Source organism: Symphalangus syndactylus, chromosome 17 (assembly GCF_028878055.3).
Source record: "Symphalangus syndactylus isolate Jambi chromosome 17, NHGRI_mSymSyn1-v2.1_pri, whole genome shotgun sequence".
NCBI classification, from domain to species: Eukaryota; Metazoa; Chordata; class Mammalia; order Primates; family Hylobatidae; genus Symphalangus; species Symphalangus syndactylus.
In genome coordinates, this window is record NC_072439.2 from 90,334,454 (window position 1) to 90,352,719 (window position 18,266).

The window sequence follows — 18,266 nt, forward strand, 5'->3', positions numbered from 1 at the left end:
CATGATGTAGTTGACTTTCGATTAAACTTTCACTAAGTGTTACTTAGAAAAAATGAGCCATCATGTGATTCTACAGTCTTTACAGGCTACATAGGGATGGTGAATTCTTTTCACCACTAGCAAAGGCTCCTAAAGGATCATGCCTTATTCCCACTCCATAGATGAAGACCTTAGGCCCCTGGGAATCCATTGAGCTCACAGAGGTTTACATAATGCCACATCAGGATGGGAAGTTAGATCCTGCTTAGTGCTCATAACTGGCTTATGAGGCTTCCATTTCAGATAATGAATACTCATCAAGGAGAATTGGTGGGGAACCATGAGCTGTTCATGTATACGCCTGCACTCAGGTCCTATCCAGATACCCAGATATCATCTCTGGCCCACTGCAGTAAGATCTGTGTCTTCTGTCCTGTTGGTCTCTCCTTCATTCATTCTTTCATTTGCTCTCTCTAGCCTTCATACTTCTTGAATCACTTTCAGTATGGTACCCTTATTTTAAATAAATAGTACCCTCATTTGGGTATTTGTTTCCAGTGTTCCTAAGGCTGGGGAATTTCTCCAGAGTTTAATGATGACTCTGGTGCTCAAGCACCAAGAAAATTTCCACTTGAGATGGATCTGGCACTGGAGGTTTATTTTTTCCCCTTTCTATTTTATTGTTGGCCAGTTTGGGCCAGCATGTTGCTAGGTTGTATTGGTTTCTTAGCTCTTGTAACCAAGCTAAGATGCACATGTCAAAAAATATTTTTTCTTCCTCTCTAAAAAGGTTTTTCCTCTTTTCTGTAATGCTTCAGGAAGGGAAAAGAGTGTTTGCTTGATTCTAATTCTGGCATATGAAGTGTTTGCTACAAAATGTTTTTATCACTGTGTTATCTTGTCAAAGTGCTATCGTCATTGTCATTTTCAGTTTAATAGCAGGAATGTTCTGTTTTCACAAAGGATATTCCATATTTTAAGTAAACTCAACAAAGGAAATTTCAAATGCAAAAAAAAATTGATAGTGAGAAGCTAATTAGTTTTTTTACTTTTCAAAGCCCTACATTTAAAATAGCTTTAAGTTTCCGGTATGTCATGATCTGACAGTAGCATTTACAGGTAAAGGATGATGCTTAACTAGGATTATAGTTACATTGTAAATACTCAAGCCAAAGAAAAATATATCCTTGGACAAAGGGGTTAGGATGATTTGCCAGAGTGGCCTCCAGGGTTTGGATGACAGCTACATCACTGTGATTTAATGCACCTTTAGTTTCAGGAGTTGTATCCAGACTAGTCCTCATCTCAGCCTCACCAAAGGGGACTGGACTTAGCCACAATAGGACTCAGAGCTCCTGCAGTGAAACCCAGTCCCTTTCCCTGTGGGAAGTGATAACCGCAGGTGAAACTCTGAGCTGGAGAAATACCATCTTGGTAGTCCTGAAGTGATAGCACTTACATTCTTTTGCCAGGCATCCAAAATCCTTTATTCTTCAAATAGCTGTGAAGGTTTTTTTCATTATTATATAAAGCCTTGCAGTGAGTCATAGAAGAAATGCATTGGGGTCTGAGACAGAGAGAGAGAGAGATGAAACAACTATAATTCCTGAGTCAACTATGATTCCTGTCTTCAAGAGTCTCATGATTAAGAAATGGAGACAAATGCGGAAATAACTAATTCCAACTTCCTAAGTTAAATGTCATAATGAACAAGGTAACAAGGAAGCACATAGAAGGCTTAGGTAAATTCTTCCTGAGGGAATTCCTCCGTTATAGGTAATAATTATTAAGCTTCCACCTCGTCCTGTTTCTATGTCTCTTTTATTATTTAATATTTACAGCTGCAGCTATCTATCTATCCATCTGTCTGTCTAGAGTTCCTATCTAATGGTGTGTTTCAGATTAGGATATTTCTCACTTGAAACAGTCTGTCTGGTGCTTTGCATCCATCCATCCATCCATTCATTCTACAAACTGTTATGCCCTCTATATGGCAAGCATTTTGCTATATCCTTACTACAGAATTCAATTAGGCACTAATATCTATTTTAATTATGGAGACAAAAACAGCTGAGAAAATGTTATCACTCCATAGACGAGTTAAAGAAAAAAAAAAAACAGGGAGAATTTCTTGAAGGTGATGTCAATATTATCATAAACTCAGGCAGTCCATGCTGAAAATGATTTTTTGTGAGCCAGAATCCCCTGTACTCATCGTTTATTCCCTGATTTACTGTGTTTTATTCTGTATCAGATGATGTGCTAGCATAAAGCGGGGATATATCATCTTCTGATATCATGAGATATTGTTTCCAAACCTCTTTTCTTGGTGATTAGACCTATGCTTGTGCCCATCAGAGTCAAGGGTTGTGGACACTTGCTCCTCTGCTTGTTTTTTCTGCTATCTGTGTCCTTGTTGGTTGCATTCTAATGGACCTATATCAAGTGCTGTCAGAAGACGAGAGACTACAAATCAGATTGCACAAGGATTTTCACAAATATTAAGCATGTGATTGCAATTTAAAATTGGTTGGCAGAGCAATAGGGCATTTGATTATTAGGGTTTCACATTATCTGTGTGACTTGGAAATAGAAAAAAAAGGGACTTGTATTCTATGTCCAGAAAAAAAGTCCAGCAAACTATAATCCATAGGCAAAATCCAGTGCACCACTGTGTTTGTAAATAAAGTTTTATTGGAATTCAGTCATGCCCATTTGCTTATGTGTTGTCTATATCTGTTTTCTGTCTACTTGGTAGCATTGACTAGTTTTTTTTTTTTTTTTTTTTTTTGAGACAGAGTCTTGCTCTGTCACCCAGGCTGGAGTGCAGTGGTGCGATCTCGGCTCACTGCAAGCTCCGCCTCCCGGGTTCACGCCATTCTCCTGCCTCAGCCTCTCCGAGTAGCTGGGACTACAGGCGCCCGCCACCACGCCCGGCTAATTTTTTGTATTTTTGGTAGAGACGGGGTTTCACCGTGGTCTCGATCTCCTGACCTCGTGATCCGCCCGCCTCGGCCTCCCAAAGTGCTGGGATTACAAGCGTGAGCCACCGCGGCATTGACTAGTTTTGAGAAACCAAATGACGCACAAACTTTGCAATATTTACCGTCTTTTTATTGAAGAGGCTTGACACTCTATAAAAATGAATTAATCCAGAAGGAGAAGAAAAAAAATTAGTGGCCCTAATCATATTTTTAAATTTATACACCATGCAGTTTTGTAACGCTCAGTCAATGATGTAGAACAATTAAAAAGAAAAAAAATACCCTGGGCTAAGATGATAGACAAATTCCCTTTCAACTTCAACCGGTTTGTTCTGAGGATATTGTGTGCTTGAGGAATTTCTGCCATATGCTGGGATATTCAGACATATATAACGCAGTCTGCCTTCCAGGAACCCTTAGTCTGTTAGTGGAGATGGACATACAAAGCAGCAAATACTCCTTCGTGTAACTCATGCTGTATGAGATAAGATAATGAGGCAGAGGAGAGTTGGAGAGTAGAGATGGCCTAGCTTTTGGGAATTTTGGTCTTTATAACAGAGGTTGGTTGTAATCATTATCTCCATTTTATTATTATTTCTTAAAAGGCTTCATCAAAGCAGTTAAATGACTTTTTTGGGGTTTCACTGCTTATAAACGGTAAAAGTTACCTGACCCTACCTCTAACTCTAAAGCCACAGGACTGTCCCCTTAAATCAGACTTTCTGGACTAAGTCTACAGATATTCGCCAGAATTTCTAATTGATACGACATCCAAGAGAAAAGAGTCTTTGAATTTTCCTGCACTGGAGCACCTGCCTTATTCCAGACATTGCCAAGAAATCATTTTTGCCACTGACATTATTGCGCATGCTGCCAGTGGAAGTAATAGTGATCTGGACTTCATATGCTTTCTCCGAACATGCATATGGTTCTTCTTATTAGACTGTCATAGGGCTCCCTTACTTTCAACTTTCCTTGGAGGTTTCTCTATTTTCTCTCCTCTTTTCCTTTCCTTGTTTCTGATACCAGCCTATAGACCCTCTGTCGCCAGTTGGGTTTCTTCATCACATGGTTTTCTCCTTCTCAGGTGGAGTTTTGGCCAGAGGGAGGAGAATCTGTTCAATTAAACAGATTCTGTACAACAGATTCTGTAGAATGCAAAACAGAACCGATTCTGTAAAATGCAAAAGACCCTTTTCTCTTGCATTTCAGATCAATTCTAAATTCTGGGGAATATCTGTAGACTTAGACCAGAAAGTTTGACTTAAGGGGACAGCCGTGTGGCTTTAGAGTCAGAAGTAGGGTCAGGTAAGTTTTACCGTTTATAAGCAGTGAAACCTTGAACAAGTCATTTAACTGCCTTGATGAAGCCTTTTAAGAAATAATCATTAAACATCCCCTGGTACTTGAGAAAAGAGGTATCCCAAGTCCCACCATTTACCAGGTCCTATTACTCACAATGCTGATAACCATAGGTCTCCATCCCTTATGCTCACTCCTCTTACCACGTCCTGTCTAGGAGCTAATTCTACATTTATGTGCTCAGTCTTCTATCCAGAACCCTACCCCCAAATGTCTAAGCTCCTCACACCTCAGTTCTCTGTCTTGGGCCATGGAACCTCTAACACTGGTTTGGAAGTGTGTGTCTTTTTCCTCAGGCAGCTGGAGCAGAGACTGATTCCACTGCCAATTGTTGCCTCAACATGAGCGGTCTTGAGACAATAGATTGAAGCTTTCACTACATGTTCTTTTAGCAAAAAATTATAAAGCATAGAGGTTAAGAGGTGGGCTCTGGAATCAGACGACAAAGATTCTGATCTTACTGCTTCAATTATAAGCTCTGGATGTCGAGCACCTCTCCTAATCTCCCTGAGCATCATCTATTGAAAGGGGGCATCATAGGACTTCCCTCGTTGAGCTGTTGTAAGGATTAAATGAGCACATGTTAAGTTTCTGGCTGTGTAAGTTTTTGTTATTACTTTTCTTTTGTACTTGAACTTGTCATACCATGTTTCTATTTTGGGTTCAGAAAATATGGTTAACATAATTATAGGTTTAATAGAAATTTTGGATTAGCCTGTGAACCTAACACACAATTATAGCACTGTTTTTTTAATGAGAGAATGAATTCCTGAGTTCTAAACAGAAGGGTTACAAAGAAACTCTTGGACTGAAGTCGTCCATGTATAAGAGATGGTCCAATTTGGAGTAGAAGACTGACTGTGAAAGATAATTGAAAGTCTGCAAAAATATTTTTTACTAAATGCACTCTCTTTTTGAGTTTGCATTCATAGGCACATCTAACGCACCTGCCCCAATGTAACCAATCAACATCATATGCAGCCCTCAGTTACTAAGTTTGTCAGTTAAATTTATTTTCCTTCTTGGTTTTTGTTTCTTTGCATTTTGATCTTTTTATATCTTTGTTTATTAAATAAGAAATTAGAATCTCTGATCAGTAGATTGGCTAGGATCTGCCTATGAGTCTTAGATGCAAAACTGACAAATCTTTAATTGGTTGTGCCATTATATCTGTCCTCAGGCTTGTTAGCTAAAGCTCAGCTAGTGATTTGCCACCACTGCCATTGCTTGGTGGTAGAATGGGGTAAAGGATTATCATGCCAGCATCCCTTGTCCCCTGTGAGCTTAGTCTCAGTGAACAAATTTTCTTGTGTGCTTTCTAAAATGCCCATGACCCTTATTTTATACTTAGGAAATAGAAGTCACAAAGATTTCCTGAGGACCTCATCATTATGTGGAGCTAGGAAAAGTACTGTGGTTTATAGTTCTGTGGTTTATACAAAGGGAAATCCAATTGATTTGCACAAATACACAAAACAAAATATATTTAAGTGCCATGAAGAGAAACGATGTTCTTTAGGAATAAAGAGGAGATTCAGGAGGAAAATGGTGTTGATTGGATCTGGCCATCTGAGCTTGGACAATCAGTGACCTCAGGGAAAGCAGTGTTAGGAAGGGGACATTCCTGACAGAGGAAATAACGTAAGTAGACAGGGAGGTAGAACATCTGGAAATTGAATCTGTGTTAAAATGCCTTAAAAATGGTGCATCATACGAATTTAGCGACATTTCACTTCAAGATTCTTACATACGTTAGGGTGAAAATCAACAAAGCCCTTAAAATGCAGACAACTAACTCTTTTTCTCTGTGTTGAGTGTGTGTGTGTGTGTGTGTGTGTTTGTACACACATATACTCCACGTATCTCCACAAATCAATGACAATACCAAATGGAGCAATTTTCCACAATTTTCTCCAAGTAACTGCATGCTTAAGCACTGCACTCAGCAAAATGTTGTAAGTCTATCAATATTTCTCAGGCTTGCTGAGTTTCTGTGTTACCCCCAATAGCTTACCCAGTCTCTTCCTCTATAAGTAATGATCGCAGATTCTGCATCTGCAAGTACAAGAATCCTTTCACAAATAAATTCCAGAGGACTCCAACCTGCATTGTCTTTAGTGAGTCAGAAATTAGGAAGATATCTTCAATTTGGTTATACCCAGCAGGAAGGAAACCATCCTAATCCTACTAATACCAATAGAATATTGTAGTCCAGGAGTTTGATGGAGTTCGACCAGCATCCTTGAGAAAGGAAAATTGCATACATTAAATAATTTATATTGAACAAACATATGTGTAATATGTGTGTAAAATAAAATGGCACCAGTTATTAATCAGGTGAATGCATATATATCATAGAGAAGTCAACTATGACCAGAAGATACAAAATGAACTGTTCTTTAGGCTCATGTTTTGTTTTGCAATAAAGGGCAGGATATTCTCTCTTCCTTTAGCCTTAACTGATCTGCTTCCATGTTCTAGTCACCTGAACATTGATATGCATCTAAAATAGGCTCCTGTTCTTCCATTAACTAGAAAATAAAAAAGTGTCCAGGAGAGAAGTTTCCATTTCTAGCAGCACATAGAAAAGTGCCAGAGTTTGATCAGTAAGTGGTATCAGGGTCAAGATAAGGGAAAGGACATCAGAAAACAAAGTAGAATTATCCTGTTCACTTCAAGGAAGACACACAGCATAAGGCAGGTTTTAGAAAAGGATTAAGAGAAAATTGGCAGACAGAATTAGGGAGATTGCTTAATCAATACCACAATATAACGATACTGGGTAGAAGATGCACGGAAGAAGCATGGATTATCTCAATGACTATTTTATTTTGAAGATAGTGTGATTATCACCCCTGGGGAGGCTGGAATTGGTGGGGATTTAGTCACCAACTGAAGCAGATCTGTGGGTTAAATAGATCACCATGAAGGTTGTTTACAACCTTAAGTTTTCTTACATTTCAGAAGTTCAATGAGTTCTTCTCCAAGGATCAAGGAGGATATCAACTAGAAATCTACCATAGAATAGAGAGAATTGGTCTATACCCAAGTTTATTTAAATTAAATAATCCTGATACCGTTTTGAACTTTTCAGTGAAAACCTACCATATGCAGCTCTTACCAGTAACTTCAGTGCTTCCTTATACAAAGTGCAAGTGGTGCTAATCTCACATTTAAAAAACACTTTGGGCCAGGTGTGGTGGCTCACAACTGCAATCCCAGCACTTTGGGGGGCCAAGGTGGGTGGATCACCTGAGGTCAAGAGTTTGAGACCAGCCTGACCAACATGGTAAAATCCCATCTCTACTAATAATACAAAAAAATTAGCCGGGCGTGGTGGTGCATGCCTGTAATCCCAGCTACTCGGGAGGCTGAGACAGGAGAATTGCTTGAACGCAGGAGGTGGAGGTTGCAGTGAGCCGAGATCGCGCCATTCCACTCCAGCCTGGGCAACAAGAGTGAAACTCAGTCTCCAAAAGGGAAAAAAAAAAAAAAAAAACTTTGATTTTAGAAAGAAGGTCTGTGCCCCGGCGCTCCCAGGTGCTGCCAGGCCCCAGAGGAAGGGTTCTGAAGACAAACCTGACTGCCTCCTTCCACATGCTACGCCTGCAAATATTGGCTGCCTTCAAGCTCACAGCCTGTGACAGCAAGTTGGTTTCATTTCTTAAAGTTGATCTTCAAAGCCGTGAAGCAATTGCAAACTGTTTGAGATCCCAAATCAAAGAACAGATTGTGTAGAGTCAAAAAAAGCAAACAAACAATTACATTTAAAAACAAAGTGTTGGAAAAAAACAGCAACAACCTTTTTGCTCACCTGCCAAGGTCTTGTGGCTAAGCTTCTGTTTTTGCCAAATTGTAGCAAATCACATCAGACAGTGTCCTTCTTGTACTACTGACAGGTGACCCATTTCCTGGTGGTTAAATCTGGAGGGATTTGGGAGTTCTTGCTCTTAACATGGCTTTCCCACTGACTGGATTTGTGATTGTAAGCAAATCACACTCATTTCCTCCATTTGAAATGCAGGTTCTATGAAGCCTCCTGGCTTGAAGAAATAATAGTGAGTAATACTTAACATGGACATTGTACAGCATGCCACTGAGAGCTGCACAATAGCTCTGTGAAATAGATGAGGAAACAGGATTAGAGAAGGGACCAGCTCACAATCACAGGACTAGTAAATTATGAAGTGAGAATTCAAGCTTTCCAATATCCCTTGTTCTTTCTACTACATGATACCACTTCTAGCTAACCACTCATTCAATAGCTCTTGAAAAGGATATTCTATTACCTCCTTTGAAGATAATATTTGATCCCTACTTTCTCACAGGGCTTTCCAAATAGAGTCCACATTGGCCCATTTCCATGGGACATTTCGCTGGTCTTTAGGTATTTTATTAATTGCTGAATTGTTTAGGGGTTTTAAGTTGTTTAAGGAGAGTATATCTGAATTCAATTATTTTTTTCCTCTTTCCCCTCCAGCATGAACATTCTTTGTAATACTGTAGCGATGTATAAGTTTTCAGGAGCTGTCAAGGTATATGTGTGTATATATATATATATATCCAAAAGCAGATAGTACAATATGTTTACTACAGTTGTTTCACTTTGATATGGATAAAAAATGTATAAAAAAGGCCAAGAATTGTGTGAGTGTCATTACAACTTAAATTTCAAAATTTTTGCCCTTATGTTATTTGCTATACTTGGCTTTCCTCGACATTATAAATCATTGATCACAGGCTGGTATAAATTTAGCATTACCAGTGGCTTCTGCATATTTGATATGCTCTTTTTATTTTGGTTTTGTCAGTTTGCTACTCATGAGTTTATCTTTGAACAGCTTCCCATGGCTATGGGATTAGGTCTGTACTCCAGAGCCTGATGTCTATGGGCCCTTTCTAGTCTTTTTACCCCCTATTTCTTCATGATATCCATAGTTTGTCCAACCCAAACAAAGAGCTAGTCCCCAAGCACACTAACCCGTTACATTCATCCCTCTGCTTTTAATACAATTGTTTCTCTGCAGAGAATGCCTTTAAAAAATATATAAGTTGGCTAAGCTCAAAAACACCACTTCTCTGATAATATTCTTACAGATTCTTCCATTTGTAAATATGCATGCTCATAGTACTCTCACAGCATCGGTCCTCTCCTGTAGCGTTATGAGAGTAGGTACTGTAAACTGAAAAGTGACACATAACAATACATAATGCTGCAGCTCAGATATGTGTTATCTTAATATTCCTATTAACCTTTAGAACTTTGTGACTGTGTTGGGATTACTTGACATATTTGTTTATCAATCAACACAGTGACAATGATGATGAATGAGTAACCAGTGTTTTGTTATTGAAACATTTGAAGAAGTGTTCCATATTTCTGAAGTTATTAGTTTAGTTTAGTTTAGTTTAGTTTAGTTTAGTTTAGTTTAGTTTAGTTTAGTTTTTAAGACAGAGTCTTGCTCTGTTGCCCAGGCTGGAGTGCAACAGTGTGATCTCAGCTCACTGCAACCTCTGACTCCCAGGTTCAAGCAATTCTCCCTGCCTCAGCCTCCCAAGTAGCTGGGATTACAGGCACCTGCCACCACGCCCAGCTAATTTTTTGTATTTTTAGTAGAGACAGAGTTTCGGCATGTTGGCCAGGCTGTTCTCGAACTCCTGACCTCAGGTGATCTGCCCGCCTTGGCCTCCCAACTGAAGTTATGTTTTAAATTAAACTAATACATGTGACTGGCTTAACAAACTAATAGGACTAATGAGTCTAAAACAAACGACATCCCTTCCGTGCTTCTCTCTCCACTCTCTCAATCCTGCTTCACGGAAGACACTCTTGGCTGCTTCTTCCTGGCATTTGCACAGCTTCATATCTAAAACAGAAATGCATTTCTATCTTTGGAGGCATAAATCTTAGGCATTATCTGTGGATTAATAACACAAAAGACACGGATATGCCATCCATATAAATGTTTGACTGTTTAGAGCTTCCTACTCTGGGGAGGATTTACCCACCTCCCTCCAAAATTGAGAAAAGGGACTTTCATTGGACATTATCTTCAAGTCCTTGCAGTGTTCCAGAAGGTGTGACAATCTGGTCCTTTGGCTGGCTTCATTACTGACCTGCTGACCTGCTGTTTTAGGTTGATTATATTTGCCTTTGAGCCAAAAGAGTTACTTGATGATCCTCCAGAGCCCCATTTCGACACAACACTTAGGTTTAAAAGCTGCAAGAATGGATTTAATGAAATAATGATGGAGTGATTTGAAGATTTTTCATGTCTTTCAGGAAACACAAAGTGCTCTTAGTGACCACAGAGCTGGCAGCCTCCCTTGCATCTCAACTTTATGTTTCCAAATATAGTCTAGATGCTTAGTGAGTGTTAAAAAATAATAGTGCATCTTGATGCATTCTTTATGGTATAAAATAACCTGTTAGGTATCAGGGATAATTTTTCTTCAGCGTTAGATGACTGTTTATGTATGATATATTTCTCTGTGTCCTTGGGACCTAATGAACATTGAATACAGGTGAATAGAATATTATGCAGTAGATGGAACATGATTATCAAAGTCAGGAGACCTAGACTCAGTTGCTTTCTAGCAAGGCAGTCGTTACTTACATGTTACGTCTTTTATCAGAACCTCAGTTGGGACCTATAAAATAGGATTACTCATTTCCACCTTGGAACTGTTTTTATGTAACCATCAAGTAAGCCGGTAAATATAGTTATCTGTGTAGTTAACTAGCTGCTAACAAAGGAATCCAGGGTGGCCTTTAATATATGTTCGGAATATATTTATTCAACAAATGTTTCTTCAATTGTTTTCCAGGTTAGATTTATAAAAAATGAGAGCCTGGCAGGCAAGCAGGCAAGTTGGTAGCTCGGGATGGGATCCACTACAGCACAGAAGTGCAGCCAGAGACTTGCTCCTGACTCCCCACGCATTGCTACAAATCCTTGCTCCATCTCACAGCTTGGCAAGAGATCTTGCTATCAGCCTTCTCTCATGGAACCCATTGTACATATGGATATTTGATTAGCTTATTCCATTTTCATTTTATATTATTAGTTCTCCTTGTGGGGTTAGATCCTATGCACACACACACACACACACACACACACACACACCATTTAAGAATAGGAAACTATTGCAATCTATATGCCCTCTGCTTTTAATTGTTACTGTTCCCAATCCATTTCCCCCTCATTCTTTGTCTCTCATCCAAATGGTTTTCACTTTATGTGTAACATGAGTGAGCTTATTCTGGACTACATTGGTTAGGTCCTTGAAAGCATAAGCACGAGAGAATAAAATGAATGGAATGGCACAAAGCACAGCTCACATATTTGTTTTTTAGTTTTACATTCTCATTTGCTTTTTAGTTTTACACATTTATTACCCATATTTCTCATAGATTTGCTTTTTGGTTTTACATTCTCTCCTTACTTTTGCCTTGGTTCTCCTGATGTGTGAAAATGCTCCTAAGGCCATCAATCACAGGATTGTGGCTCCTTCCCCAATTTTGTTTACCTACAATAATTGCAACAGCATGATATTGTTCAGTGTTGGCATATGCAAACAGAAAACCTAAGATCTGGGGAGACAGTTCTTTGCAGAAGGTGCTTCAACCTATCTAAAAGCAAAAACATTCAATAATGTGTACAAGCTTTAAAGTGTGTGTAATATTTGTGTATTCATTACATTATTCTCATGGTCACAAAACTCCTTTCAGGTAAATATTTGTTCCCATTTGATGCATGTAAAAATTAATGTTTAGAGGGGTTGTTAAACAGCTAGTTAAAATCAGAACCAAGAATCAAATTCATTATTTCTGTCTTAAACTTCTCTTTCAACTATTTTAGGCTCCAATAGTAAGCATCATATGACTTCTTGTCATCTCTAGTGTGAAATGGTTTTCCAAAGATCTCTCTGTGTGTGTGTGTGTGTGTGTGTGTGTGTGTGTGTTTTAAATAGGCATTTTACTTTTAAAAGGAAGGTTCACAGTAAAACTGAGGAGAAAATACAAGCAAGTTCCCATATACCCCCTATCACCACAAATCCCACAAATGCATATTCTTTCCCACTATCAACACTTCCGACCAGAGTGGCACATGAGTTACAATTGATAAACCTACATTGTCACATCACTGTCACCCAAAGTCCATAGTTTACATTAGCATTCACTCTTGGTGTTGTAAATTTTATGGGCTTTGATGAATGTGTAACATTTATTTCCCATCATAGAATCATGTGGAATACTTTCACTGCCTCTAAAAATTATTTTTGCTCTGCCTATTCATTACTTTCTCCCCCAACCCCTGATAACCCCTGAAATTTTTACTGGCTTCATAGTTTTGCCTTATCAGAATGTCTTATAGTTGGGATCCTACAGTACGCAGCCCTTCCATATTGCCATTTTACTGAATAATACACATTCAATGTTCATCCATGTCTTTTCATGGCTTGATAACGCATTTCTTTCTAATGCTGGATAATATTTTATTATATAGATGTCCACAGTTTATTTATCCATTCACCTACTAAAGGACATCTTAGTCGTTTCCAAGTTTTGGCAATTATGAATAAAGTTGCTATAAACATCCATGTGCTGGTTTCTTTGTAGACATACATTTTCAGCTCATTTGGGTAAATACCAAGGAATGTGATTGCCGGATCGTATGGTAAGAGTATGTTTAGTTTTGTAAGAAACTGCCAAACTGCCTTCCAAAGTATCTGTACCATTTTGCAGTCCCACCTGCAATGAATGCGTGTTCCTGTTGCTACAACATTGTGGCCAGAATTTTATTGTCAATATCAGTGTTGTCAGACTTTTGGATTTTGCCTATGGTAGCAGGCTTATCTGCTTATTTGCCATCTGTATATCTTGTTTGGTGAGGTGTCTGTTCAGGTCTTTTGCCCATTTTTAATGGTTGTTTTTCTTACTAAGTATTGAGAGTTCTTTGGATATTTTCAATAATAATAGTCCTTTTTTAAACACATTGTTGCAAATACTTTCTTCCACTCTGTGGCTTGTCTTCTCATAAACGCTTGACAAAGATGCATTTTTGACATGCACCCTGCCTCATCTATAGCATATCTTCAAATAGGCTTAAGCGACTAACTTGAGGGAAGCTGATTTATCTTGGAGAACTCCTAACTCATTTTTCTTTCATTCATTTAATAGGCAGCAGACTTGGGGATATAAAAGGAATATTCTGATGTTTAGTTAGTGCTTAATTATTTTGCACTCTTAAGTAAAGCTTTTGACTATTATTGCAGTGCACTTGCAGAAACATGAACATTTCAACATCTGCTATTAGTGTGACCAGAAAGAGAGAGAAGAGAAAGGAAAAGAAGGGAGAAATGTTGGCTCAATCCTGTCCTTATGTGAAACAATAAAAATATTTTAAAACTTTCTCTCAGTTATGCAGACATAGTGCTTTTTTATTTTTTCCTAAACTGGAAGCTCCCTAAGGGGAAAGGATGCATCTCATAGAATCTCAAGGTGCTCAGCAGGTAATATGCATTTGAGCAATGTGTCTTGAATTAAACTTGCTAGCCTTATTTATCCTGAAGTGATACAGCATCACTTGGCTGCTTCAAACTACCTTTATCCTAATGGGTTCAACTGGCACAAATGGTTATTAAGATTTGGGAGAATCAGAGGGCCCATAGATACCATGGACTTTGCAGCATACCAGTTATTCCATTGCATGCCTTTGGAAATCTTTCCTGCTGGTGAGGTTCTGTGAGTGACTGTGGCCTGATAGAATTTGTTTCATTTCTGTTTGTTTTTATTCTTTAGAAAGGCAGAGTAGAAAAAACAATTTAATGAGATAACAAATAGAGGAAAATACTTTGGACTTATTGTTTAAATTTAAAGGTTGACTTTATGGTAGCTATTAATAGTTCCAACATCTTGTTGAATACCCAAAGCTTAATTATGTAAAGAGCTTCTTATTTCCTCTCTCCTGCCCCTTTTCTTCTCCATCCCCTCGCAAAGCAGGCACAAAAATTAAAGTTATTTAGAGATATGTGAATCAGCATATTGCCTATATCTAATTTATCTTTGTGCAATGCACACATTCATGGATTTCTCAAAGGCATGTGACTCTCCAGAAATCTTTAAATATGTAAATAATATTATAAAGCCCCTTAGTGAATAGCAGATGCAATGCACTATTCTAGATGTCTGAGTAATGTGGAGAAAAGATCAAATTCCCTGTTGTACTACCTGTGTCACATGTTACATTAATAAACATCAGTCAGCTTGCAAGAATAGTATGTCATCTGAATTTAATGAACTTCTGAACTGAATGGAATGCATCTAATTGACAAACTGTCATCAAAGAGAACAGAAGACACTACAAAGTCCAAAGGGAAAGAAGAAACAAGTGGGGAGAAAAAAAAAAAACATGATGAACTGTGGGGGGTGGGATTAAAATCATTGGAAGGCATCCCTGTGTGAATGTGAGCCTGCGCAGTAACCTGCACATGTGTGGATGCCTTGTGGTCTTTCCATGTGAGATATCTTGGATCTGATTAAAGGGCCTTGTGGTGTCTGGCATTTACAGCTTTGTATTTCCTTTAATTGCATATACAGACTCAAGAAAGGGATGGGGGAGTGTCACATAAAAGATAATCCACAGCAAAGATCTCAAGCTGTTAGGTAAATGAAATGTTTCCACAGGAGCGTTTATTTTTGCCTTCAAAATCTCCTGGTACCTGATAAATTAAAGATAAAACTCTTTCAAACAAGTTTTTCCTTTTCTTTTCTCCACCCTCCATTTTGTCATACTGAATATCAAGTACATTGCTACTTAAAACTCCAGCGGGTAGAGTGGCTATTAAATTTGGTATGTATATACATGATATATATTATGCATATTTTCAGAACACATGCTATGTTACTGTTTTCTGATCCAATGAGAAAAGCTGTAGTAAGGATTTTTTCAGGACTGTAATTGGGCAAATGACCTTGTAAGGCAGTGGTCTCCAACCTTTTTGGCACTAATGACCACTTTTCTGGAAGAGTTTTTCCACGAACCCAGGGTTGGGAGGTAGGATGGCTTCAGTGTGAAACTCTTCCACCTCAGATTGTCAGCATTAGATTCTCATAAGCATCGTGCAAACTAGGTCCCTTACATGCGCAGTTCACAATAAGGTTCACACCCATATGGGAATCTAATGCCACCACCACTGATCTGACAGGAGGCGGAGCTCAGGCTGTAATGCTGGCTCGCCTGCCACTCACCTGCTAGGAACAGGCCAAGGACCACTATCAGTCCATAGCCTGGGGATTGGGGACACCTGTTACAGAATTTATACTGTTAAATGTCACTTGATATGCACACTAAACCTATTACAAACCACATATTGTCACTTGTCATAATTGGACAAAGCTGCAATGAGGTTTTGGTTTTAAGTGCCAACTCACCTCTAAGCTTTTTCAGATCCTTGAGCTAAAAGTGTCCTCTTTCTGAAATCCTATTGCCATTATTGTATATCTTTAATGAAAGTTTTAGTCTTTTCCTTCATATTAATGTTATTCATCGATTTGACTTAGCACCCCTCTTAGAGATAAAGCTCTGTGAAGATGTGTTTCTTACTGGTTCATTTTGGTATGCTGCTAAATGTGTAAAACCTAGAAGATATCCCATAGCCTCGTTTGAATAAATAAAGTTACACACGGTGTTTTAAGTTCACCTATTTCTTTGACTACCAAAAGACTTCTGGTTTTAATAAAACAACTGTGAAGTTCAAGTCCTGTGTATTCTAACACTTTGATTTACTTAGTGGCCTGATAGAAACTGTTTTTAAAATTTATATTTACCCTTAGCATTTTCCTGAGTATTGTCTTTAGCTATTGGTGGGGAAGATGGATATATGTGTATGTGTGTGTGTGTGTGTGTCTGTGTGTGTGTGTGTGTGGGTGTGTGTGTGTGTGTGTGTGTGAGAGAGAGAGAGAGAGAGAGAGAAGAGATACATGGACCTATTGCCACAATCTTTTAATTATGTGAAACAAAAAAATATTTAAATAATGTTGAGGTTGTCCATATCTTCTGTATTATATTCTGTGTTACTGATTTTTTTGGATCAAATAGTGATTTTTCATGAGCTAGGTATAAAAATATTACCAGGGACTAAAATTAGGGGAAACTGGGAGTAACTTAGAGTGTAGTCAGTTGTTTTTCTACTGGTGCTACTGGCATTGAAAGCAAGAGAGTCCCTCCCTGTGTGGGAATGGCCTGTACATGGCAGGACCTGAGTGTGCCAGGTCTCCAGCCTTTACACTTCGGTAGCATCTTCCCCACACAGCCAGTGTAGTATGCCCCCTAGACGGATCCATTTCTTCAGTGACCACATCTTTGGAGAGCCACTGTCTAGATTTTTAGTGCACAAAAATGGAGTGTGGTTAAGGGTTTTCTGAAGATGGTGTATTGTTTTATCTTTTCTCTTGCTCCGCCCAAATTCAAATTTTGCTGCCATTATGCCCTGTTAGACTTATCATTATAATGAAATTGAACGTTGGTAAATATTTTTGTAAAGTATATGCCCCTTTTCTGTGTTGAATGGGCTACAGGCATTCAATACTCCGTAATACCCAAAATATCATTAATTTCCAGAAAATATAAAATTGTCACAAAATCTAAAAACTGGAATATTAGAAAAAAGGAAAGAATGGTTTCCATAAATCACTTTGTTTAACATAGTTTCTACGTGTTTGTCTGAGTAGTTGTTTTATTAGAAAGTTGTAATTTCCTCTCTAAATACAGCAAACATGTTCTTTCTTCTTCTTCTTCTTCTTCTTCTTTTTTTTTTTTTTTTTTTTTTTTTTTTTTTTTTTTTTTTTTTTTTGAGACGGAGTTTTGTTCTTGTTGCCCAGTCTGGAGTGCAGTGGTGCAATCTCAGCTCACTGCAACCTCCACCTTTCAGTTTTAAGCGATTCTCCTGCCTCGGCCTCCCAATGAGCTGGGATTACAGGCACCTGTCACCACACCAGGCTAATTTTGTATTTTTTTTTTTAGTAGAGATGGGGTTTCACCATGTTGGCCAGGCTGGTCTCAAACTCCTGACCTTGTGATCCACCTGCTTCGGCCTCCCAAAGTGCTGGGATTACAGGCATGAGCCACCTGGCCCGGCCAGCTAACATACTCTTTTGTTCCTAAATACAATTTTAAAAGCACGTGTCTTGAGACCAACTTGTCCTTTCCTTTGTAACATCAATCAGTTTTGTTAAAGAAGTAAGTGAGGAACTATAAATTTTGCATTTTAGGAAAATTTTGCATTTAGTATATAATTTTATCTTAGCCTGTGCCTTATCTGGCAGGATCTGATACATCCTATAATTCTACAATTAGTGTTTTAGTCAGAAATGCAGTCATTTACATTTATTCCTTTGACATTTTGCCATTCTTATTCATTTATCCAGTCATTCAATTTCAGAATACTAACTTTGCCAGATACTAATATCAAGGATTGGCCAATTCATTCATGAGTAGATGAATAACATAAGTGTCCTGACTCAAGGAGCTTGTAAACTAAGAATTGTAATGTTATAAACTATTTATATTTCTCTAGTATTTTACAAATTAACAGGCAAAATTGTGTGGTTCTATTTGTAGTCAAGAGACCTCAGAAGCTATTCAGTCTTCACCATTTCCTAACTTATGACTTGATCTCATTCTAGCCAGTGACGCTCTACGGTATTATATTTATTAGGTCATCCTTAACGGTGTGGAAGTTGAAGGACCAGAAAGATTCACACAGACTTGTCTTTGTTCACAGGAGTAGACCCATGCCTCTAGATTTAAAAGGTTCATCAAGGCAGTATAACTTAGTAGAAAGAATAAGAAACTGTAAGTCTGGGGTGGGACCTGGCCTCAGGAATTCTCTGGCTATGTAAATTTAGGTAAGATGCTTAATTTTAAACACAATATA

General features: G+C 38.3%; 1 protein-coding gene across 7 annotated transcripts in view; it reads left to right on the forward strand.

Moving 5' to 3' along the window:
* LPP (LIM domain containing preferred translocation partner in lipoma) overlaps nt 1-18,266 on the forward strand; it is a 721,973-nt gene that overhangs the window by 490,195 nt on the left and 213,512 nt on the right. The window lies entirely within an intron of this gene.